Source organism: Pseudorca crassidens, chromosome 5 (assembly GCF_039906515.1).
Source record: "Pseudorca crassidens isolate mPseCra1 chromosome 5, mPseCra1.hap1, whole genome shotgun sequence".
NCBI classification, from domain to species: domain Eukaryota; kingdom Metazoa; phylum Chordata; class Mammalia; order Artiodactyla; family Delphinidae; genus Pseudorca; species Pseudorca crassidens.
This window is the reverse complement of record NC_090300.1, coordinates 85131128-85158105: the sequence shown is the minus strand read 5'-3', so window position 1 is coordinate 85158105 and position 26978 is coordinate 85131128.

Here is a 26978-nt window from a genome sequence, read left to right as displayed (position 1 = left end):
AGTCACCAACAGAGAATTCCAGCACTTAGAAAGCTGAGAAGTCTTCAAGGCTTTCCACCACTGTCAAGCAAACATTTATAATTTTCATAGATGCATTTTTATTTATTTTTTTATTTTTTTTTCGGTATGCGGGCCTCTCACTGTTGTGGCCTCTCCCGTTGTGGAGCATAGGCTCCGGACGTGCAGGCTCAGTGGCCATGGCTCACGGGCCCAGTCGCTCCGCGGCATGTGGGATCTTCCTGGACCGGGGCACGAACCCGCATCCCCTGCATCGGCAGGCGGACTCTCAACCACTGTGCCACCAGGGAAGCCCCATAGATGCATTTTTAGATTAAAGTAGACTTATTATTTTAAAATTATCTTTGTCATCTGGTGTTGTCAGTAAAAGTCATCTTTACTTTCTTTGAATATGACATTATCTAATGAGTCTGAGTAGATGGAGTGGGAGGTGAAAAGGTTTGGTCAATTCTTACAAGAAATTCCTTTGTGCTATACTATAGTTTTCACTGAGGTTTTAGTTAAAAAATAAACTGTTTTGTGATTTCTGATTCAAAAAATTGATAACCCCTGAGGCAGCCTCTCTGCCTAAAAATACCTATGAAAACCATAAAAGGTAGAAATAATAAAAACATCAAAAAAGACTGACAGTTAAAAAGTTATCTGGATCTAAGAGAAAACTTTGCTAACTATCCAGGCTTTATCTTTCTTTCAACAGAGCTGCCACATCCACTGAAACAAAAGCCCAGTGCACCTCCTTCTTCCCTCACTTTCATACCTCTAACCTACAATACCTCTTCTATGCAGGTGATGCCTTTTAATTAAATATAATTCTCCTTATCCTACCCTATAATGTGAATTTCATATTTTTACTTTATGACACTCTGAGAAGACAAATATATCAAAGCCTTAATAATCTTAGTATGAGCTAACATTTATAGGAGATTATTCTGTGCAAAACATGGTGCTGAGCACTTCACATATATTATTTCATTGAATCCTCACAACTCTCTTATGAGAGTTTTATAGATGAAAACTTTATAGATGAAAATGACTTGTGTCCCATCCATTTTATAGATGAAAAAATGAGGAACAGAGGTTCTCTGTCACAAGATTACTTACAAAGGAAGAGGCAGGGCCAGGATATAATAAGCATTCTAGCTCTAAGTACCTTAGTGTAAACTAGGATGATCTAGAAATCATGTGTCTGGAGGCTCTGAGCCTAAGAAGTTAATTGACCCTGCTACTGATCATAATTCCTGCCATGTTGTTATGAAAGACAACGTGCTGATGCTACTGTGTTTGATGATGTGTCAGAGTTAAATTTTCAAGGAAAGAGAGTGAGTGCATATGAAAAAGCGATTACAAGGTGGAAAGAACAGAGCTGAACTCTATTTTCCAATTTATGTAAATACTCCTCTTTTTTCTTCCTTTTTCCAAATCAATTTGATAACACCTTCAGGGACCATTCTTCTTATAAAAATCATAGGTGTTTATTTCTACTGCATTTTAGCTTTTATTCAATCTGGGGAAGTTACTTCCCTCTTTAAACCTCAGGTGTCCATTCATGTCTCTTCTCAAGTGCTCAATTAATCATAGTTTGAGTTATTATTTTTATTAGTATCATAGTCACTATTAGTAGGTTTTTTTTACATCTTTGGCCAAAAGCTCTTTGAGAACATCAGCAACGGCTTATTGTTCTTTATGTAAGAACTGACTAGCATTGTAATTGTTACACTGTAACAATTGACTAGCATTGTAATTGTTACATTGTAACAATTGACTAGCATTGTAATTGTTACATTGCAGGTGCCCAATACATGTTAAAGGAACATTAAACTTAATAACCAAACTATAAATTTTCTAAAAAGTATCTCAGACACATAGAGTTAGCACCAGGGTTGATTGCCCAAAAGATGACATATCTGATGACACAAGCCTTATTTTCCTTCCACAAAATCTGTGGCCAAGGGGTCCCTACATGGTAGCACCATGCCCTTGAATAGAGAGGGGAAGAAAAATCTGCCCAAAGTTGGCTTGAAAAAGTCATCACATATATTAAGTCTATAGTGATTTAAATTATTTAATATTCAATATGGAAAAGAATACTTCAGTTTCCATGTGCCATAATGAAAATTCTAGACTAGTTTCTGAGTGCTTCTGCACTCAGATTATAACCACAGATTATATCAAGAGAAGCACAAACACAGATACTCATCACCCCTGAGAAACAAAAATCTATAGTTTTCATGGTATCTGAGAGGAAAACTAGACAAGTTAATTAATTTATATTTTCTCTCCCAAACAGAAGCAATAGCATGACCCACAAACTTTCACAGCATCTATATGTAGTTGTCTTTTGTTTTAAAGGCAAGAGAAATAGAAGTGTTTTCCCAGAGAATGGACACTATTGGCTACAAGAACAGATGTTCAAGGTAATAGACTGTACTGTGGTAGAGCTGTGTGTTTGCCAAAGTGAGAGCCACCCATATTGTTTTAAGTAAGTTTATGTTTTATGTGTTTGTAATATGTGGGACCTTAAAGAATGAAAAGCCCATGACAAGACATTATTTGCCCTAGTTTATGGATGATATTGTGTACCAGTTCCTTCATGGTCCAAATGCTTGTCACATGAATACTTTAGCAGTTTCAGGAACTAAAATATTAGTCTCCTAAAACAAGGTTTGTCAGAAATCATCCAATACATGAATCAATACTTGCCTAGAGAAGAGCTGAAATAAGCATTAGGATGAAAATAAAATGAGAAGAGGGGGAGGGGAAAAGGAAGCATAAAAATAGCGGGTATAAAATTTATGGGATATTGCAAAAGCTGTACTTTAAAGGAAATTAATAGCTACAAATACCTCTATTTAGAAAAGAAAAAGATCTCAAATTAATAACCTCATCTCCCATTGTAAGAAACTAGGGAAAAAAGTGCCAACTGAACCCAGAGAAAATGGAAAGAATGAAATAGGTACAATTAGAGCAGACATTAATGAAAGAGAGAATAAAAACTAATAGAGAAAATCAATAAAAATAGAAATTGATTCTTGAAAAGATCAACAAAATTGACATGCCTGTGGCTAGAATCCAAGAAAAAAGAAAAGACTCAAATTACTAAAATTAACAATGAAAGAACAGACATAGCTACTGATATTACAGAAATAAAAAGAATAATAAGGGCACAGAATAAACAACTACATACCAATAAATTAAATGAAATCAAAATTCTTCTAAAAAGATAAAAACTACTAAAATTGACTTAAAAGGAAACAGAAAATCTGAATAGACCTATAAGTAAAGATATTTATTTAGTAACTTTAAAAAAATCCCACCAAGGAAAGCTCACTTTAGATGGCTTTACAGGTGAAAACTACCAAACATTTTTTTTTTAAATATCAATTTTTCACAAACTCTTCCAAAAAATAGAAGAGAAAGGGACATTTCTTACTTATTTTATGAGGTGACTATTGTCTTTACACCAAAACCAGACAAAGAAATTACAAGAAAAGAAATGATAGAACAATATCCTTATGAATATAGATGTAAGTTCCTCAACAAAATACTAGCAAACAGAATCTAACATTTAAACAGAATTATAAACTGATCACAAGTGACTACTGTGAACAATTATATGCTAACAAATTTGATAATCTAGAAGAAACTGATAAATTTTTAGAAACATACAACCTACCAAAACTGAATTATAAAGAAATTTAAAAATCTCAGCAGACTTATAACTAATAATGAGATTAAAGCAGTAATTAAAAAACAAAACAAAACAAAAAACCTCTTAACAAAGGAAATCCCAGGACCAGATGGCTTCACTGGAAAAAATCTACCAAATATTTAAAGAAGAATTAACACCAATCCTGCTCAAATTTTATCAAAAAATTGAAGAGGAGGGAGAAATTCCAAATAAAGCCAGCATTACCCTGATGCCAAAATCAGAAATAGATACCATGAGAAAACTACAGACCAATATCCCTGATGAACACTGATGCAAAAATCATCAAGAAAATACTAGCATCAAGAAAATACTAGCAAACCAAATTCAACAACACATTAAAGTGATTATACATCATAACAAAGTAGGATTTATTTCTGGAATACGAAGATGGTTCAATATAAAATCAGTCAATGTAATATAACACAGTAAGAATAAGGGACAAAAACCACATGAGCATCTCAATTGATGCAGAGAAAGCATTTCACAAAATTCAATACCCTTTTGTGATTAAAAACACTCAGTAAACTAGGAAGAGAAGGAAATTACCTCAACACAATAAACGCAATGTATGAAAAGCCCACAGCTAACTTCATACTCAGTGGTGAAAAATGAAACCCTTCCCTCTAATATTAAGAACCACTCTTGCCATTTCTATTCAACACAGTACTAGAAGTCCTAGCCAGAGCAATCAATCAAGAAAAAGAAATAAAAGTCTTCCAAATAGGAAAGGAACAAGTAAAATGTTGTTTGCAGATGATGTGATCTTACACACAAAAAACCAAAAAGATTCCATAAAAATACTGCTAGAACTAATGAACAAATTCAGTAAAGTTGCAGAATACAAAGTCAACACCCCAAAATCAGTTGTGTTCCTATACACTAACAATTAATAACCCTAAAAGGAAATTGAGAACAATTCCATTTATAATAGTATCAAATAGATAAAACAAACTTAACCGAGAAGGCAAAAGACATATACACAGAAAGCTGCAAAACATTGAAAAAAGAAATTAAAGATGGTACAAATAAATAGAAAGACATGTAGTATTCATGGATTGGAAGACTTAAAATGTCCATACTACTCAAAGTAATCTATAGATTCAATGAAATCCTTAACAAAACCCCAACAACATTTTTTGCAGAAACAGAAAAATTCATCCTAAAATTCATATGGACTGCAGATAGTCTAAATTTTCTTGAAAAAGGAAAACAAAGTTGGCAGTCCCACACTTTCTGATTTCAAAACTTACTACAAAACTACAGTAATCAAAACAGTGTGGTACCCACATAAAGACAGACATATTGACCAATGGAATATAACAGAAAGCCCGGAAATAAACTCTCATGTACATGGTCATATGATCTTTGACAAGAGTGCCAAGGCTACAATGGGTAAAAGATAGTCTCTTCAACAAATAATGCTGGGAAAACGGAATATCCACACACAAAAAAGAAGTTGGATTCTTCCCTTATAACAAAATAAATAAAGTACCCCATGCTTTAAGGGAGTTGGTGCTTCCCTTAACTCAAAATAAATAAAGACCTAATATATAATGTGAAAGTATAAAAGTTCTACAATAAAAAATAGGAGGAAAGCTTCATGCCACTGGATTTGGCAATGCTTTCTTGGATATGATACTGAAAGCACCTGCACAAAAAGCAATAATCAACAAGTGGAACTATATCAAACTTAAAAGCTTCTGCATGGCAATCAACAGAGTGAAAAGGCAACCTATGGAATGGGAGAAAATATTTGCAAACTGTATCTATGATAAGGGATTAATATCCAGAGTACATAAATAATGCCCACAACTCAACAACAACAAAAAACAATTAAATTTAAAAATGGGTAAAGGACTTGAATAGATAATTCTCCAAGGGAGATATACAAATGGCCAACAAACGTATGAAAAGATGCTCATTATCATTACAAGAAACACAAATCAAAACCACAATGAAATATCACTTCACACTTGATAAGACAGGCACTATAGAAAAAAAAAAAAGAAAATAGTAAGCATTGACAAGGATGTGGAGAAATTGGAACACTTGTGCACTGTTGGTGGGATTGTAAAATGGTGCAGATACTAGGGAAAACATTATAGAAGTTGCTCAAAAAGTTAAAAATAGAATTACCACATGATCCCACTTTTGGGTCTATATCCAAAAGAATTGAAAACAGGATCTCAAAGAGAAGTTTAATCACCCATGTTCACTGCAACATTATTTGCATTAGTGAAGAGGTGGAACCAACCCAAACGTCCCTCAACAGATGAATGGATAAAGAAAATGTGGCACATACATATAACAGAATAGTATTCAGCCTTACAAAAGAAGTAAATCTTGTCCTGTCATATGCTACAACATGGATGAACAGGGAGGACACTATGCTAAGTGAAATACCAGTCACCAAAAGATACTTTAAGAGTATCTTAAAGTATCTAAGAGACCTCTGGGACAACATTAAATGCACCAACATTTGCATTATAGGGGTCCCAGAAGAAGAAGAGAAAAAGTACCTGAGAAAATATTTGAAGAGATTATAGTTGAAAACTTCCCTAACATGGGAAAGGAAATAGCCACCCAAGTCCAGGAAGTGCAGAGAGTCCCAGGCAGGATAAACCCAAGGAGAAACACACTGAGACACATAGTAATCAAACTGACAAAAATTAAAGACAAAGAAAAATTATTAAAAGCAACAAGGGAAAAATGACAAATAACATACAAGGGAACTCCCATAAGGTTAACAGCTGATTTTTCAGCAGAAACTCTACAAGATAGAAGGGAGTGGCACGATATATTTAAAGTGGTGAAAGGGAAGAAGCTACAACCAAGATTACTCTACCTGGCAATGATCTCATTCAGAGTCTATGGAGAAATCAAAGCTTTACAGACAAGCAAGAGCTAAGAGAATTCAGCACCAACAAACCAGCTCTACAACAAATGCTAAAGGAAGTCCTCTAAGTGGGAGACACAAGAGAAGAAAAGGACCTACAAAAACAAACCCAAAACAATTAAGAAAATGGTCATAGTAACATATATATCAATAATTACCTTAAATGTGAATGGATTAAATGCTCCAACCAAAAGACAAGGCTTGCTGAACGGATACAAAAATAAGGCCGATATATATGCTGTCTACAAGAGACCCACTTCAGACCTAGGGACACACACAGACTGAAAGTGAGGGGATGGAAGAATCAGCTGAACAGATCCTTTGCCCTGTTTGGAACATTGATAATGATAAGTAATGAAGATCAGCTTTTCTAATGAGGTAAACTACAAAAAAATTGGATAAAGTGCAAAATTCATCTTCTTAGAGGTGTCATTCCTCCCTCATTCCATGAGTTTAAATATCTTTTCAAATATTTAAGAGATACTTTGTACCTTTTATTTGTGAATTGTTTTCTTGTCTTTTCCCCATTTTCTACCAGGTTTTTGATTTTTTGTCCTCTAATTTTTTAGAGTTCCTTATACATTGGGGATATTATCCATTTGTGATAGGTGTTACAAAGATTTTCTTTCACTTTTTCACTTGTCTTTGATTTTGCTTATGGTATTTTGTCATTCACAGGCTTTTAAAACTTTTTATATAGTCAAGTTTTTCTTTTTAAAAATTGCCTCTGGATTTTGAATCCTAACTATGAAGTCTACCTACACAGAAGTTAAGTGGAGTTCAGCTTTGATTTCTTTCAGTATGTGTATAGTTTAACTTATTTCATGTAGGTCCTTGGTCCTGTTGGAGTTTATTCTAGTGTAGGTGTAATTTTGTCCTCTTTCAAGTAGCTAATCATTTGTTACAGAATAAATTATTAAATAATCCATTTTTGTCCCAGTGGTTTGAGACGCTACCTTTATGATATCCTCAATTTTCATATGAACTTGGGTTTATTTCTGAGTTTTCTATACTATTCCATGGGTCTGTTTACTCATGTATCAGAAACACATTGTTTTGATTGTACATGTTTTTTACTATTTTTTCAAATACCTGATAGAGCGGGCTAACCCTTGTATTTTTTTTTCTATTCTTGCGTGTTTGTTTTACCATATGAACTTTATCACCAATGTGGATTTGACACAGTAGCTTGATTAGTGCAGTGAACATAAAACAATATATATACAAAAAATGTCCACTCATAATACATTAGTATCATCTTCCCTATGGAGAAGGAGACACAGAATCCCAAACGCAAGTAATTAGGAACTAATTATTTATAAGCAAGTAGAAAGTTAGGGAATGGTCTGATATGTTCCCCTAGTTTCTGCTTTGCCTATCAAATTACACCTTTTCCCTACCATTTAAGAATCTGTTTTTATAGAAAAGATAATAGTATGTTACTGTTAAGACAAAAATCATGAAATCTACAAGCAAAGAAGACAAAACATTTTTGCATAAGAGGATGGAACAAAGTGCCAGCTGATTTGATTGCTGTTACATGTCTGTTATTTATTTCATCATCAGTTTCCTCTTGTCCTGCCTCTCTCTATTGGTGTTCCAGCAAGAACTTACTTCTGTGAGCAAGATGGTGACTAAGCTTAAAGTCACTATGACTTTGACTAATTTACTTCTGTGAGCAAGATAGTAACTGAGCTCAAAGTCAGATACTCCGTTGTAATGATCACTATTTGCCTCCTAATTCCTTACTTGTCAGGGTTTGGAAAACATTTAAACCAGTAATAATGGGGAGACTATGGCTTCACTTTTCCTGCCTCCTCAGACTGCAACTTACATGGAATGCATTTTATTTTAGGGGAAAATATTTAGTTTATTCTCTTTCGTTTTACCTGTATAAAATAATTTAACATTTTTGTAGCTTTCTTCTTGGTTGTACCAACCCAGAGCTGGGAATGCTAAGGAAAGTCAAGTTGACAGTGATGAAAAAGATGATTTGAAAAACAAGTAAAAATTATTATTTTTCTCTACCTTCACCCTTCTTAACTTCCTTCAGTCTTATGCTTTTAGATGTTTCAAACCCACGGGCAGTGGCTGACCAGTATTTGGGAAGGAAAAAACGAGTTCTTTGAAACTAATCTACCAAGAGACATGGCCTTTCCTTTCCTTTTTTAAATCACAAAATGCCACACACATTTATTTGTTAGCTTATGAGAAAGGAAATTGAGATATTTTTACTAACTCCAACTCCAAGTATATATTGATAACAGGCCAATCCATTGTGTTCAACGTCAGAATCTAATTCCATATTTTTCAATGTGATTTTAATTTCAGAAAGAAGAGGCTATTAATAATAAACTTCCATGAAAAATTAAAGAGAAAAAGCCTATGTATTTGAAACAGATGGAAAACCTGAAATAACCCTCCAAAATTCTAGTCTCCTTTCATTTTTCTATCAACTTATTTATTAAATATTCACACGAGACTTTTTTCTTTACATCTTAAATTATTAATGAAAAATAAGAACCAGTGACATTCAGTTGCAAATTCAGCTTTATTTCTTACCTTTTAAAAGTTATTCTTTTTTTCTCCTTATGTGGGTCCTCTTTTATTTGCTCTTTTATTGAACAATTCAGATAGTTTTATCAGGATAGTCTTCACAAACTATAAAATTTACCCTTTTAAAATGTACAATTTGGTGGTTTAAGTATATTCACAGAGTTATGCAATCATCACCCCTAACTAAATGTTCTAAAAAATGTTTTAGGGGCTTCCCTGGTGGCGCAGTGGTTGAGAGCCCGCCTGCCGATGCAGGGTACACGGGTTCGTGCCCCGGTCCGGGAAGATCCCACATGCCGCGGAGCGGCTGGGCCTGTGAGCCATGGCTGCTGAGCCTGCATGTCCGGAGCCTGTGCTCCGCAACGGAAGAGGCCACAACAGTGAGAGGCCCACATACCACAGAAGAAAAAAAAATGTTTTAGAAGATTTTCATCACTCCAGAAAGAAACCCCACATCCATTAGCAGTCACTCCCCAGTTCTCCTTTGCTCTCTTCTGTGGAAACCACTAATTTACTTTCTGTCACTGTTACTTTGCCTATTCTCTACTTTCCATATAAATGTATTTATGCAATACGTGGTCTTTGTGATTGATTTCTTTGATTTTGTATAATGTTTTCAAGGTTCATCCATGTTGTAGCATGAATCAGTACTTCATTCCTTTTTATTGCCAAATCATATTCCATTGTATAGGTAAACCACATTTTGTTTACCCAATATTCAGTTAATGGACATTTGGGTTGAATACATTTTTTTTTTTTTTTTTTTTTTGTGGTACGCGGGCCTCTCACTGTTGTGGCCTCTCCCGTTGGGGAGCACAGGTTCCGGATGCGCAGGTTCAGTGGCCATGGCTCACAGGCCTAGCCACTCTGAGGCATGTGGGATCTTCCCAGACCGGGGTATCGGTAGGCGGACTCTCAACCACTGCACCACTAGGGAAGCCCTACATTTTTTGATTATTACAAACTGTGATCTTATGAACGTTAGTACACAAGGTTTTTTGTGGATGTATGTTTTTATTTCTGTTCAGTATGTACCTAGGAATGTAAATGTTGGTTCATATGGTAACTCTATGTTTAACTTTTTGAGGAACTTCCGAACAGTTTTCCAAAGCAGCTGCACCATTTTACATTCCTACCAGCATTGTAAGGGTTGAATTTCTTCGCATTCTCACCAATACTTGTTATTGTCTGTATCTTTAACTTTAGCTACCCTAGTGTACGTGGTATCTCCTTGTTCTTTTCATTTACATTTCCCTAAACACTAATGATGTTGGACATCTTCTCATGTGCAAATTGGCCATTTATATATCTTATTTGGAGGAAATGTTTATTCAGTGCTTGAGCCTGTTTGTCAGCTGTATTGTCTCCTCATCATTGAGCTGTAAGAGTTCTTAATACATTTTCTGAATACCAATCACTTAACAGATATATGACTTACAAATATTTTCTCCCATTCTATGTGCTGTTTTTTCTTTCTTTATGGTATCCTTTGAAGAAAAAAAAAACCTTTTTAGATTATGAAGATTTCCAATTCTTTCTATTTTTTTCTTTTGTTGCTTGTGCTTTTGGTATTTTATCTAAGAAGTTATTGTCTAACCCAAGGTCACAAAAGTTTACTACTTTTTTTCCCTAAGATTTTTAGTTTTACTAAGATTTTTAGTTTACATTTGTGTCTATTATCTATTTTAATTTTTGTGTATCTTTTGTGGTAGGAGTCCAACATTATTCTTTTGCATGTATATCAAGATGTCTCAGCACCATTTGTTGAGAATAGTATTGGTTTCTATTTTATTGTCTTTGCACCAGTGTTAAAAATCAATTGACTGTAAACGTAAGGGCTTATCCCTGGACTCTGAGTTTTTTTCCCATTCATCTGTATATCTGGGTTTATGTCAGTACCACTCAGTCTTAATTAATTTAGCTTTGTAGTAAGGTTAGAAATTGAGAATTATGAGTCCTTTAACTTTGTTCTTCTTTTCAAAAGTGGTTTTGGATATTTTAGGTCACTTGCATTTTCATATAAATTTTAGGATGTTTGTTAATTTCTGCAAAAAAAAAAGCAGCTGGGATTTTGACAGGGACTGCATTGAATCTGTAGATCAATTTGAGGTGTATTTCCATCCTAACATTTTAAATCTTCTCATTCATGAATATGGGCTATTGTTCCATTTATTTAGATCTTTAATTTCATTCAATAAATTTATTCCTAAGTATTTTATTATGTTTGATGTTCTCATAAATGGAATTGTTTACTTTTAGTTTCATTTTTGTATTATTCAGTGCTAATTCCAGTGATTTCTGATACCAGCTACTCAGAGTTGGGCCAAATTTCACAGGTTAAGGCACAGTCCTCTATGAGACTTCTCTCACGTGAGACACCAGCCACAAGTTTGGTGGTCCCCAGGCTACCCTCACTTTTGAGCAGCAAGCTACAAACTGCAGGATTTCTACTTCCCCCTCAGGTTTGCTAATTTGCTAGAATGACTCAGAATTCAGAGAAGTGCTATACTTCTTATTATAACTCAATTATAGTCAAAGGATGAAAATCAGAATCCAGCAAAACAGGAGACACATAGAGCAAGGTTCAGGAGGGTCCCAAATGCAAAGATTCATTGTGCTCTCCCCATGGAGTTAGGACATGTCAACCTCCTAGCACATCAGTGTGTGACAATATGCACAGTATTGCCAACCAGGGAAGCTCACCTGAGATTGGTGTCCAGAGTTTTTTACTGGGGTTTTATTACCTGGGCGCAATTGATTGAATCATTTGCCATGGTTGAAATAAATCACTAATCTCTTCCTGTTTCCTGAGGTTGGGTTGATATCACATGACTCAAAGCCTCAACCCTCTAATTGTATGGTTAGGCTTTCTGTCATGGCCAGTCCTCATCCTGAGCCATCTTGTTAGCTAAACTATTTAGGAGCCCACTGTGAGTCACTTCATGTGCATAAAATATCAGGGACCATGATAGTCTCCTATCACTTGGGAAATTTCAAGGATTTACAGGTTACCCTCTAAGAAACTGGGGATAAAGCCGGCCAAATTCTTTATTGCACAGGACTAGCATATGGAAATAGAACTGATTTTTATATATTCATCTTAAATTCTCCAACCATATTGAATGTGTTTATTTCATTGTAATGGCTTGTCTGTGTGTGTGTGTGTGTGTGTGTGTGTGTGTGTGTGTTTTCCTTAGGGTCTTTCTGTAAATAAGATAATGCCATCTTCAAAGAAAGAGGATTTTGATTCTTTTGTTTTAATCTGGATATCTTTTATTTCTTTTTCTTGCCTAATTGCCTTCGTTTGAATCTCCTGTACAGTCTCAAACAGAAGTGGTAAAAATGGATATCCTTGTTTTGTTCCTGGTCATAGGAGGAAGCTTTCATTTTTTTCACCATGAAGTATGGTTATCAGCAATAGGTTTTTCATAGACACTGTTTATCACATTGAAGAAGTTTCCTTATACTCCTAGTTTGTTGAGTGTTTTTTAGTTATGAAAGGATATTGGATTTTGTCAAATGTTTTTTCTGAATATATTGATATGATCATGTGTTTTTTGTCCCTTATTCTATTAATGTGATGTATTACATTGACTGATTTCAGGATATTAAACCAACTGCACATTCCTAAAATAAATCCCATTTTGTCACAGTGTTTAATTCTTAAAAAATTTTTCTTATCATTTATAATTTACTTTGATGCTTGATGAGTTTTTTGTTTGTTTTAATGTTCAATACTCTTGTGTATGCATAAAAAAAGGAAAATATAAGGGAAATAAATCAGTTATTTCCCAACCTTTTTCACATTTAAACTCTGCCTCTTCTGTATCCTTTTGACTCAGAATCAATGTTTGTGTTTTCCCACGCATTAAATCCTCCATCCAACTAAAGTATCCGTTCTTCTGCCGCAGTTATTCTGCTATTGATTCCTTCTAGTGTATTTTTCATTTCAGTTATTATATTGTTCATCTCTGTTTGTTCTTTAATTCTTCTAGGTCTTTGTTAAACATTTCTTGCATCTTCTCTATCTTTGCCTCCATACTTTTTCCCCCGAGGTCCTGGATCACCTTCACTATCATTATTCTGATTTTTTTTCTGGAAGATTGCCTATCTCCACTTCGTTTAGTTGTTTTTCTGGGGTTTTATCTTGTTCCTTCATCTGGTACATAGCCCTCTGCCTTTTCATCTTGTCTATCTTTCTGTTAATGTGGTTTTTGTTCCACAGGCTGCAGGATTATAGTTCCTGCTTCTGCTGTCTGCCCTCTGGTGGATGAGGCTATCTAAGAAGCTTGTGCAAGCTTCCTGATGGGAGGGACTGGTGGTGGGTAGAGCTGGGTGTTGCTCTGGTGGGCAGAGCTCAGTAAAACTTTAATCCACTTGTCTGCTGATGGGTGGGGCTGGGTTCCCTCCCTGCTGGTTGTTTGGCCTCAGGCGACCTAGCACTGGAGCCTACCCAGTTCTTAGGTGGGGCTAATGGTGAACTCCAAGAGGGCTCATGCCAAGGAGTACTTCCCAGAACTTCTGCTGCCAGTGTTCTTGTCCCCACGGTGAGCCACAGCCAACCCCGACCTCTGCAGGAGACCCTCCAACACTAGCAGGTACGTCTGGTTCAGTCTCCTATGGGGTCACTGCTCCTCGCCCCGGGTCCTGATGCACATACTACTTTGTGTGTGTCCTCCAAGAGTGGAGTCTCTGTTTCTCCCAGACCTGTCGCCATCCTGCAATCAAATCCCGCTAACCTTCAAAGTCTGATTCTCTGGGAATTCCTCCTCCCGTTGCCGGACCCCCAGGTTGGGAAGCCTGACGTGGGGCTCAGAACCTTCACTCCAGTGGGTGGACTTTGGTGGTATAATTGTTCTCCATTTTGTGAGTCACCCACCCAACAGTTATGGGATTTGATTTTATTGTGATTGCACCCCTCCTACCATCTCTTTGCAGCTTCTCCTTTGTCTTTGGATATGGGGTATCTTTTTTGGTGAGTTCCAGTGTCTTCCTGTCAGTGATTGTTCAGCAGTTACTTGTGATTCTGGTGCTCTCACAAGAGGGAGTGAGCACGCGTCCTTCTACTCTGCCATCTTGAACTAATCTCCCTGTTCAGCTGATTCTTATGTAGATTTCCATATGCTTCTCCTGTTTTCATCACACCTGCTCTCTCACTTTCAAAGGTATTTAGTGCCCCCTTTCCTAAGGCTTTCTTGGGGTCTAGAGTATCGATCATTTGGTTTCTGTGCTTTTGTTTTCTATGCCCATCTATTTTCTAGCATCTGAAATGTATTTCTGCCTTCTCTTCTGTACTTACTGTTCATGTGAGTTTCCACTTTTCTTATTCCTCAACCACAACTTTACTGGAACTTTGGAGGGACTGGAGATAAACCTGAGTTTCTTTTTATTTATTTTTCCCCAACTTTATAAGGAATAATTGCCAAATATAATTGCATATATTTAAAGTATACAATGTGAGGATTTGATATACATTATGGAACGATTACTGAGTTATATTTATATCTGATGGCCTCAGAGGCACTGAAAGTACTTCAACAAGGTGACCAACAGAAGAGATTCTGAGCCAAGGGGATTCCACTGGTTTCCTGATTTTCACATTGGAATGTTCCTGTTGTGAAACAGTACAGCTTAGTGTTCAGAGCATGGACTCTCCAACTTATTATGTAACCTCTGAGCATAAGTTGCCTCGGAATGCAAATGTATATAATAATCGTACCTACCTGTTAAGGTTCTTTTGATGGCTAAATGACTTAATGCCTATAAAAGCACTTAGGACAGTGCCAGCCACAAAATAATCATTCGATATGTATTGGTGTTTATTACCATTACCACAATGCCCCGAAAACAGTAGTTATGTCTATCTTCAACCAATCCTGTGGTAGAAACTCTAGGTAGAGTCATGAGACTCACTGTCATTTGTACTGTGAAGTTTTAAACACTCAGACTATCTCACCTGGTTTTATTTGGTGCCTCATTTTCTCATATCCATAGTTACACATTTAAGTAACAGCAATGGGGGAAAGATATATAGGCAATTTTCTTTCCATTTAATTTTTTTCTAATCAGTTCACTATGTATCTATTGACTATGCAAATCATTAAGTTAAGTATATTGGAGGACAGAAAGATTTATAATAGGGACTATCTTCTAGGAGTATACATGTAATGATAACATAACAGGTGAAAACTATATTTCATAAAAGATTTAAGTTACATTTCATGGAGAAAATAGAAAAGATGGTTAAAGGTATATTGGATTCTTAAAATATAATTGAAAAACTGAGTCATAATATTTCTATTGAAATCATTCCTGAATTATTTAAATAAACCATTTAACACCAGGGATGGGCTTGCCATGAAGTGAATGGAACTTTAGGATTCAGGGACCCTCATTTACATGGGGCTCCTAACAGGCCCTATGAGGGGTTCCAAAAATGTGTTCACCAAGTCACATGTTTATATAAAATTTGGAGAAGTAAGATGGTTTAAAAACGGTCTCTTTAAACTCTGACTTACGTTTCATCACTGTTGCCCTTGTGGCAGGTGGCACTGGAGTGACTGTGAGCATTTTGGGACCTCTACAAAGGAGAACTTCAGTGGAGAATGTATTTCATTTGGGCTTAGTAGGATATATATTATGTGGTTCACAATCAATTCTGGTGTAGGAACAGATTCCAAAATACTTGCATGTCTTGCTGCATGAACCCACTCTGTGAGGTGGCACAAGTGGTATCAGAGGGCCTATTTATAGTATGAACATGCCCTACAGCTCTCAGTACAGGAAGTATCAGGATAATGGGGAGAAAAAGGTTTGAAATATTTGCAGCCAGGAGGCAGGTTGTGGAAATTTCTTCCAGTCATCAGTGTTGTAAAATTATAAGCAGTGCTTTCAATTTTCATGGAGTCTAGTCAAAACAATGCCACCTGTCAGGAATATACTCAATAATGCAGCAAACACCATTACCAACATATCACAAATTTTTAAAGGAGAATTGTGCATGAAATTTAATTTATCAGAATTATTTTGTTTATAGGGCCCACACCTGTCCTTCAAGGAGCCAGGACACCAGAATGTGTCTATCTGTTGTATGCATCCCAAGGTATTGGGCTGTATCTTAGCACATCTGATGCATCTTGCCCTGATGCAGTCTGGCATGTCCAGACAAATCAGTGAGCAAAACTGCCACTAAGGCCCCAAAACAGCCTGAAGACACAACACAAGTGTTCCAGTGACAAAACTCCTGATACCTGTTGATCGGTAAGTCAATGAATGCAACTGAAGAGTAATTCAATTACACAATTATGTAGCTCAATACATAATGGAGTCACACCTTTTAAATGCCTTTGATTTGTTTTTTCCTTGATTTCAGATTAATTTTGCATTTTTATACTTATTGATTGTACCAAAATTAAAGTATTATAGAGGTGTGGGAGGCAGTTAATTAAAGTTTTTGTGCTATCTTGTGTATGTATGTTTGTGGTATTTGTCAGCTTTTTAAAATTTGCAAGTTTTGTAATTTTTTTCATTTTCTAAATATATATTCACACATAAATTGTACATACTGGATCCTACAGCCTAGGGTCATGGCAAGGTTGACAAGATTTGTATAGGCACAGCCCTTAGTGCAATGCTTATCACACAAGGAGTTCTCAAAAAGTCCTGGCCCTCAGTGTTATTTAAAAGTAACCAGCAGGGTGCCTGACACAGAGCAGGGTCTAAGACCTATCTTCTTCCTTTCTTCACCACTTTTAAAAACTCACGTAACTGCCGTGGAACCCAGTGGCTTCACTGAATTACAATAACTACCAACCAACAATAAGCACTATGTGGCTTTTCATATTTTTCACCTCTAACGTGCCCGATAATGTGGATATGGCCCAGAACTTGTAGGCTGGAAAAGGCAAATATCATCCTAAATATTAGAATACTAGAATAGGAAGTATAACCTCAAAGCTTTACAGGAAGGTCAGAGGGAACACACACCCAAGAGCCGTACATACTTCAATAGAGTCGTCAAAAAATAAATAAATAAACAAACAAAAGAGGTAACCAATGTCCTATTATTTATTCACCATCTTGCTTTTTTCCTTTTTTAAAGTTTTCCCCTTTCTTTTCTCTCTCCATACTAGATCTAATATTCCCTTTATTATTCTTTTAAAATACGTGTACTATTTTTACCCCAGTTATTTTTGTCTATATTGTTACCATTTTAATTCTTTTTTTTTAATTTTGAATTGTGCTTTAATTTCCCCCATATACACTTTTAGTTCTTCTCCATATTGGGGTACTTAGGATATCTTTTGTAGTCTTTTTATTTTTCACTCCAACTCTTTCAATAACTGCCTTTCCATTGCCCCCCTCTCATATGTAATGTCCCCATATCCCACGCCATTCCAACTCTGCTTTCTAGCATCTTCGGCTGCACTGTTTCATAAAAACGCCCTGTAGGAAAAGGTAACTGCTTTGCGAATTGCTAATCCCTAAAGCCAATGGGAAATTTTGGAATTTCCTATTAGTCTCAAGACTGAAATCCTACCTCAATCAGAGATAATTATCATACTAAGCAAGAGAATTTCAATAGTCTTCTCAAATTGACCCCAAAGATGCCACCTGCAATGCTGCTGCCTCATTCAGCTTTAGCCACTTTCAATTAACTGAACAGCATAGAGCACTCCCAAGGGATTAGGAGCAAACAAAATCCGAATTACAAACAAGCAGAGATAGCTGAAGCAATTAAGCCCTTGGTGGCTTAACTCCAGGATGCCCAGAAGTCTTATTCAAGGCCAAGGACCCAATCGCGATAGGTGCTATATTAAAGCAGTCCAGTCCCAGGAAGCAGCTAATAACTGATAAATTTGGGCTCTGCAGACATTATATAATTAATAAGAGAAAAAAGCGGGCAGGGGGACTTGTGGCCTGAATAATTTGATTTAGCACTCTCTACAGCCCACTTCCACAAGGTAATGTCCAAGTCTGTACTTTACTTTGCAAACATGACCTCATTTACTTCCTAGCACAACACAATACTCTACTGTAAAACTGCATTATATATAATTCCTTAAGACCCCATCAGATAATCTAAGCCAAGCAGCTCTTTAAATGAATTATATCACCAGCAGAACTAAGTGGGTCTCATTCATGGAACTGGACAAACGTAAAGAAGAGCCAGTGGCTGGGGGGGGAAGACAGGGGAAGGAGAGCAGAAGCTGGAAAAACTAAACAGAAAAGGAAGCAAGGAAGTGTGTGTGTGAGTGGTTGAAGTAATGGAGTGACTCTAAAAAAACAGTCCCCAGAGTGAATCCCCATAGTGGTGCATATCTGATAATGGGGTCAAAGAAGCATTTCAAAGGTGCTTACGTTCTGACTCAGCACTGGATTACAGAAGTCTCTGCCAAGCTTCTTCCAGGAGAAGGCAGATGCTAAGTTCTAGTTCCTCCTTCACTGCTTCCCCTCACTCTTCCCCCTCCCCTCCTATCATCACAGAGCAGCACAGAAGGAGAGTTCCGGGACTAAAGAGGCTTATCTGTACTAGCAGCTTATCTATGGCTAGCAGTAAACCTTGAAGTTAAAACTAAAGGAATTCTAGCCCTCCTGACATTTCTCTTTTTTTCAAAGCTATTCCAATTACTTGGAGTTTCTTTTCCCAACTTACGCAGTCTGATCAATCAAACAAGCGGTAAGTGCAAATTCAGGCCCTACTGTGCTCCAGAGACCATGCAAGGCCTGAGGACATAAACATGAAGATACTCTCCCTGATACCAAAGAACTTACGCCACTGTTGAGGATATAAAGCCTAACCGTCAAAGGACCGAAAAGAGCTAGACATCAACTGGTGCACGTTGAATTACAGTGCAGATGAGTAGGCTCTGAGTTCAAAGGACAAAGAACTGAAGGGCTGGGTAGTTAGGCCCTTGAGGTGGAAGCAGAAACTGGATATGCTTTAATAGACAGAGTGGGGGAGGACAAAAAGTCAGAAAAGGTTCATGGCATGAGCATAACCACTTGAAAAATAAGGCTGACCTTTGGAGGGAGTAAACCAGCCTGGTGTGAGGAAATTCCTAAGGTATTGACGGAAAATTGAAGGAAAATTCAACTCCACCTCTAGAAGCCTTTAGACCTCAATCTAAAGAATTTGGACCTTTTTCTGCTAGATGTGGGAAAACAACAGTGTGTTTAAAGAAGGACTAGCTTGCTCAGTTGTCTGTTGATGAATACATGAAGGTACCGTGGACAAAACAACGCTGCCTGTCATTTCAGTAAACAACAAATGTTGCCCACCATCAAGCTATCAGCCACTGCAGCTGCCCCTGATGGTGAGACCCAAGGGGAATTCAGGATGGAGGAAAACAGGATACCAGACCTGGAGAGTTAAAATGAAAATCAAATTTCAATGAACCCAGACTCTCACATCCTCCCATACATAGAAAAGCATGAAAATCCTTAACTTGAGATGTCTGGTTTTTGTTATTAGAAGTAATCTTTTTGATGTTTGACTACATTTTTTGTTTTTTTGTTTCAGAAAAAAACTCCTTTATATCCCGGCTTCCCCTATACCTCTTTGGAACAGTTCCTCAGAGCATCTGAGAGGCTGTTTCCTGGACTATAGTCCTCAGTTAGGTCCCCAAACAAAACATAACTCTCAACATTTAGGTTGTGCTTTTTTTTTTTTTTTTCAATCGACAGTGTGCATGTGAAGGTATTTATTAATTTTCACTTAGTCCCTACCTTACTTCTGCAAAAGATTTAGCTTTATAAGAACAGAAATCTATACCATTTGGAAAAACAAGTGGGTAAGAATGTCAGACGTAATTTTAAGGAGTAATACAAGAAACTAAACCTTTTGGGCAATAATTCATCTTTTCAAGTCAAAATAATTTCAAATGTAATGAAGATATGAGAATAGCAGATAAACTGGTAGTTAAGAACAGAGCACAGAAGTAGTTCTTAATATACACAATAATTATATAGTAAATATATTTTGAGTACACGTTATACATGTATATATTTCTATTGATATATTTATAATATCTTTATAAATAAATATTTAAGAAGATAATCACAATAACCATCACAGAACTCAAAATCCCTGGGTTTATCCTTATTCACCTCACAGGAACTCGAATTATGGAATTACCAGCAAATGTCTTACCTGCTCTTTATGGACCACTCCTCTGAGCAATAATATGGCATGAATTATGGACACCCCGTTATTTCAGGCACACTGATGGTGTGGGTGGTGGAAGCAGTGCCACAGATAATAGTGATGCAAGACAAAGATAGGTGATCACTGCCGCCCAGTTCTGTCTGCATTTGGGCAGCCAAAGTGATCAGGGCATATTGTCTGCATGGAGGGCCTTGGTATATGTGCTATTAAAGGAATCAGTGCTGCACACAATCACTGCAGACAGCCCTAGCACATCTGTTTCAGGAACATTATGCAATGAATGAGCTACAGAGACCATACTGAAAAAGCCTTTGGTTTTCAATCTTTCATTTATTGCAGTCCAACCAAAAGGCAATCACCATGAGCCAACCAAAAGACAATCTGAGCAACAGACTTGTTATATGCAGAGTTGCCCCTTCTTCTTAACTATTGGGTCATTGTCTTTGATCCATTGGGGTCTCTTCTCTCTCTCCCTTTAGAAGTTAGTGATAAAGAAGAACTGCCCTCCCACGTGATAGTGCCTTGGCAGCTCCTCCCACTAGACTTCATGGAAGCCCAGACACAGCTCAGAATTAAGCTGACACCTTGCTATAAAAGGAAAGCTGGACCAAAGTAGAAGTACACACATTTCAAAATTCTGAAACTAGAGGAGGGTGACTTTATAAGTTTGAGGAACACAGTCATGAAGCAAATAATTATAGATGATTGCAAAGGGATGTAAACTTTCTGTCACATTCTCTCCTCTTTCCCAATGTTAAAAACAAAAAATAAGACAAGTCCAAAATGGAGTTGCTTAAGCTAAGCTCCACAACACCAAACCAAGACTTAATTACAATTTCAGCTCTCCCAGAAATGGAAACTTAAGCCAGTCAATCAGGAATCTCCTGATGAGCACTAGTTAGGTCATCTGCCCGACAGACCCTTGTCATCACCTAAAGGAAAGGCACTTTGCAATAATCAACCCACTTTTAGTCAATATAATTTCCTTGTTCCCACTCCCTTCTGCCTATAATAGTCTTCAACTTTGTACAGCTCCTCAGAGCTCCTTTCTATCTGCTACACCAAATGCTGCCCAATTTGAATTGTTCTTTTGCTCAAGTAAACTTTAAAAAAATTAAATATGCCCCAGTTTATCTTTTAACAGTACTGGTGTCAGAAGAGGGAACTGAAGGAGACCCAGGAGCAAAAAGCAACCAGGCATTAGGCACCTGTTGGAACCCTTGCTGCTTGCTTGCTTTCTTGCTGCTTCTAGAGGTCACTTGTGGGTAAATCCCTCTCAGAACCTAGCATCACAGATTTTGTATCATGAACTTTCAGACATTATTTGAGCATTTCTTTTTCTGGATTGGGTCCAGAAACCTGCCAGAGTCAGACTAGGTCTGGGTTAGACTGGGTCCTGCTTAAGCTGGACAGGTCCAGTGTGAGGCCTTGGGTGAATAAAATTTTGTTTTAAGGGTGAACAAGCAGATTAACTTTACCAAAGATAATCCTGAATTACAGTAGCCACAGTGGGGAACTTTCAAGCTAGATAAGCTTATTCATTTAGGAGGCGCCCTGGAGAAAAATAGGTCTCAAGTCAAGCACTCACCATAAAGGATAGAGGGAAAATTATTTTTCCTCTTCTAGAGTTTCTGGTGACCAGGATGAGACCCACTGTGACACCCTATGCACTCCAGACCCTGCAGATAGGATCCTGGGAAAACTGGTAGAAGCCAGCAAAGAGTGAGAATTCTTCCCAAAGTCAGCTCCTCCAGATCTCTATCTGTAGTGTCTGCTCAAAAGAGGAAGGTAAAATTTCACATTCCTTCCTTTTCAAATTCAGATTGGCAGGACAAACATTTGTAAAAATTAGATCTGTGAATTGTGACTCGTGAATCTGCTTTCAGGTACCCACTGGTTGTTGATCCTTTTTCTTTCAGGGACAGCTATTGCCTTTCTTGTTTGTCTTGCTCTGTGTCCTGAGAACTTGGCTTGGCAACTGTCAAGTTGGGGGGCCCCCAAAATATGGCTAGACAGAAGTGTGAACCGCACCTCATTTATGACTAGATATGGCTGGACAGAAATATGGTCTGCATCCCATCTGTGGGTAGAGTCCCACCAATTGTTGCCAGCTCTCAGGGGAATTGTTAAAGTCTTTCTTTTGGTTGTCTTTGGAAGTAGCTCTGGATCTTGGGAGAGCAGTATCTTTTGCACCATCTTTGGAGATGCTTCCTATGTCCCAAGGGTTGTTCAATACTGCTGGGAATATTTACTGTTTGTCCCAGCTGAAACCTGACAAGATATTTGAAATAATTTTTTTTTTAAGTATCTCTATGGTCAGAAGTTGAACAAATTGGAAGCTGATATTCAGAGCCTGATAGAAATCTGGTTTTTAGGTCTTCTCTTCTGGGCTAAAATGAAACTATGTACCCAGAGAGAAAAACAAAAACATTGTGAAGCCTTTGTGGAAGGATTTACTAAAACATTTCAAAGACACACAGGTCTAAATCTAGAACATAAGACTCTTTTGACTTCCATCTTAGTTGAAGAGCTCCCTGACATATTTAAAAAGAAAAAAAGAAGCAAATTGAAGATAATGTAGTTGAATGGGTGGGGCAGCCTCCATATCACTCAGATTGCACTCAATTCTTTGAGGAATTAAGAAACAACTGTACTTGTCTTACAAATCTAGTGTTTAAAAGAACAGAAATGTGGCTAGAGAAACAATTCAGGGCCCACTTATCCTCTTTCTACCAATCCCAAAACCTCTGCTATACATCTCGAAAGACTTCATATCGTAAAAGATCTAGACTTCAGAAACAAAAGTTCTACATAGTGGAACCTGCATTCTTTCTCTGTGCCTTTTGAGATTATTCTATCTACTGTTCTCCAGGAACCAAGGTAATTTTTATCACAAAAAGGAAAAAGAAAAAGCTATATTGAAAAACAGGCCTATGAAAAATCTTAAAAGTCTCTTCCACAAATATTGCTAAGAAGCCTTAGTCATCTGAGCAGGTAACCTTAACTGAGTCCACCTACCAGAAACACAATTGTTTTATAAACTCGTGAGTTGTGCATTATTGTACCTGTCTTGTCACTAAAATTTTAAAATGAAAGCTATAAAAGCTCTGTGTCTGTCTGTATGTTTATGTATGTATATGTATATATGTTATAAATGTGTGATTTTTTTCCTACCTCTGGATGGTTTTTCAAAAACTAATGTGTAAAGAGCTCGATTTAATTGACTTAAAGACAAACAAGTGTTCCTATAAATTAATTATACTCTCAGAAGCATCGAAACTAACTTAAGTTTTTCAAGTTCAAATGATCTAGCATAATCTTCAGTAAATAAAAGCTAATTTAAGTTTGTTGGTTTAATTAAAACAGGCATGTCTTACAGTTAACAGCGTTAAATAAAATACCTTTATTCTACTTCACTTTACTAAAAGTCAAATAAGCTTATGTTATCTCTGTTACAGAATTTAACAGCAAGAAAGTTAAAATGATGGTTAGCTATTTAATGTTTCATGAAATTTTTATGAGTAATCAAAACATAATTGTTAAGAACAAGCAAATTAGATGTAAGTAAGAAAAGTTTATATGAGTTTTTCAACAATTATTATGCTTTAGGGTATGTCTACTTAAAAATAGTTCCCCATATTTTTTTGGTAATTTAAAACCTTAAATTTATACTGAAATAAATTAAATGATGAATATTCACTGAATATCTAGATCATTTCCAAGTAAGATAAAATACTGAAGCATTAATTATTGAACATAGGCTTATACACATTTGGCTTCCTTTTACAGAGGAACTAAAGATATTTGGATCTAATAGTAGACTTTTTTTTTTTACCTCACTGAAAAATTTACTATAAGGAAGACTATACTTCCAGAAATTATAAGATATATTTATAAATTTGCCAATCCACAGAATGCTAGTGTGACAGACAATTCATAATTGCTTACTTCTTAGTTTTCACTTGGAATTAAGGACTCTAAGGGTTAAGAATTTGAATTAATGTATGTAATTTATGCTGTGTGGAAAAAAATCAGGGTAAAGAAAAAAACTGTGTATAAAAAGTAGGTAAGGAAAGTAAAATGACTGATTGTTCCAGAATGAGAAAAAGGAAAAATCACAGAACAAACTCTAAATGAATATTAACCCCTGAAAAAACTAATGAAAAAGAAATAAACAATTTACTAGATAAAGAATTCAAAAAGTAGTAATAAGAATGCTAACTGAATTAGGGAAAAATTGATGAACACATCGGCAATTTTAACAAAGAACTAGAAAAGATAAAAAGGAATCAGTCAGAACTGAAGGATACAATAACTGAAGTAAAAGACACTAGAAGGAATGAACAGCAGACTAAGCAATATAGAAGAACACACAAGTGATCTGGAATATAGAACGATGGAAATCACCATATCAGAATAGCAAAACAAAGAATAAATTTTAAAAAATGAAAACAGTTTAAGGGATCTTTAGGATAACTTCAAGTGTACCAAAATTCACCTTATAGGGGATCCAGAAAAAGAGTGAGATAAAATGGTAGAAAATATATTTTATGAAATTAAATGAAAACTGGAAATTTCACAAGCCTGAAGAAGGAAACAGGTGTCCAGGTATTGAAAGCACAGTCTCAAAGAAGATGAACTCAAACAATCCCACATTAAGGAATAACATAATTAAAATGGCAAAAATTAAAGGTAAAGAAAGAGGAAATTCTAAAGGCAGCAAGAGAAAAACAAGGGAACCCCCATAAGGCTATCAGCTGATTTTTCTGCAGAAACTTTGCAGGTCAGAAAGGAGTAGCTTGATAAATATTAAGTAATGAAAGGGAAAAACCTGCAACCTAGGATACTCTACCCAGCAAGATTATCATTCAGAACTGAAGGAGAGATAAAAAAACTTCCCAGACAAGCAAAAACTAAAAGAGTTTATCAATACTAAACCAGCTTTAAAAGAAATTTAAAGGGCTTTCTCTAAGTGGAAAAGAAGGCTATGACAAGAAGTTAGTATCTATAGGAAATGAAAAATCCCACTGGTAAAGGAAAATATATAGTAAAGGCTGAGGATCAACCACTTAAATAAGCTAGTATGAAGATTAAAAGACAAAAAATTATAAAGTCAAGAAAAACTACAAGATTCAGTTAAATAAACTTGAGGATGTAAAATATGACATCAAAAACTCAAAGTGTGGGGAAAGGGAGTAAAAATTGTAGATCTTTTAGACTGTGTGTGAACTTAAAGGACTACCTGTTTAAAACAAATAGATATAGTTATAAGTCATCATATATGAACCACATAAATGATAACCATAAATCAAAAGCCTACAATAGATACACTAAAATAAGAGAAAAAGTAACACAAGCATACTAAAAGAAATCATCAAACTACAAGGGAAAAAACTAAAATAAGAAGAAAAGGGAAGAACTTAAAAACAACTGGAAAACAGGTAGTAAAATGGCAATAAGTAAATACCTATCAATAATTACTTTAAATGTCAATGGACTAAATGCTCCAATCAAGAGACAGAGGGTGGGTGATTGGATAAAAACCAAAACCCATCTATACGCTACTTACAAGAGACTCACTTCAGAACTAAAGACACACAGAGACTGAAAGAAAGGGGATGAATAAAGGTATTTCATGCAAATGGAAATGATAAGGAAGTGGAGGCACCAATACTCAAATCAGACAAAATAGGCTTTTTAAAAAGTCAGTAACAAAAGACAAAGAAGGGCATTATATAATGATAAAGGGATCAGTGCAAGAAGAAGATATGATACTTGTCAACATATATGCATCCCACATAGGAGCACCTAAATATATAAAGCAAATGTTAACAGACATAAAGGGAGAAATTGACAACAAAAAAATAATAGTGGGGGGCTTTAACACCCCACTTACATCAGTATAAAGATCATCCAGACAGAATTTCAATAAGTCAACAGTGGTATTAAATAACACAATAGATTAACTTGACTTAGATACCTACAGGACATTCCATCCAAAAACACCAGAAAACATATTCTTTTCAAGTACACGTAGAACATTCTCCAAGATAGATCACATGCTGGAAAACAAAACAAGTCTTAAAAAATGTAACAAGTTAGAAATTATATTAAGCATATTTTAGGACCACAGCAGTATGAAACTAAAAATCATTTACAGGGAAAAAAAATGGGAAAAGCACAAACACATGCAGACTAAGCAACACACTACAAAAAAAACAATGGGTGAATTAAGAAATCAAAGAGGAAATCAAAAAATATCTCAAGACAAGTGAAAATGGAAACACAACACTCCAAAATCTATGTAATGCAATAAAAGCAGTTGTAAGCAGGAAGTTTATAGTGATACAGGCCTACCTCAAGAAACAAGAAAAATCTCAAATACACAACCTAACCTTACATCTACAGGTATTGGGGGGGGGGGAAGAACAAACAAAACCCAAAAGTCAGCAGAAGAAGAAAAGAAATAATAAAAATAAGACAGGAAATAAATAATAAAGAGGAAAAAAAATCAATGAAACCAAGAGGTAGGTCTTTAAAAAAAAGAAAAAAATACAGTCAGACCCACCAAGAAGAAAAGAGGACCCAAATGAACAAAATAAGAAATGAAAGAGGAGAAAAAAAGGAAAAAC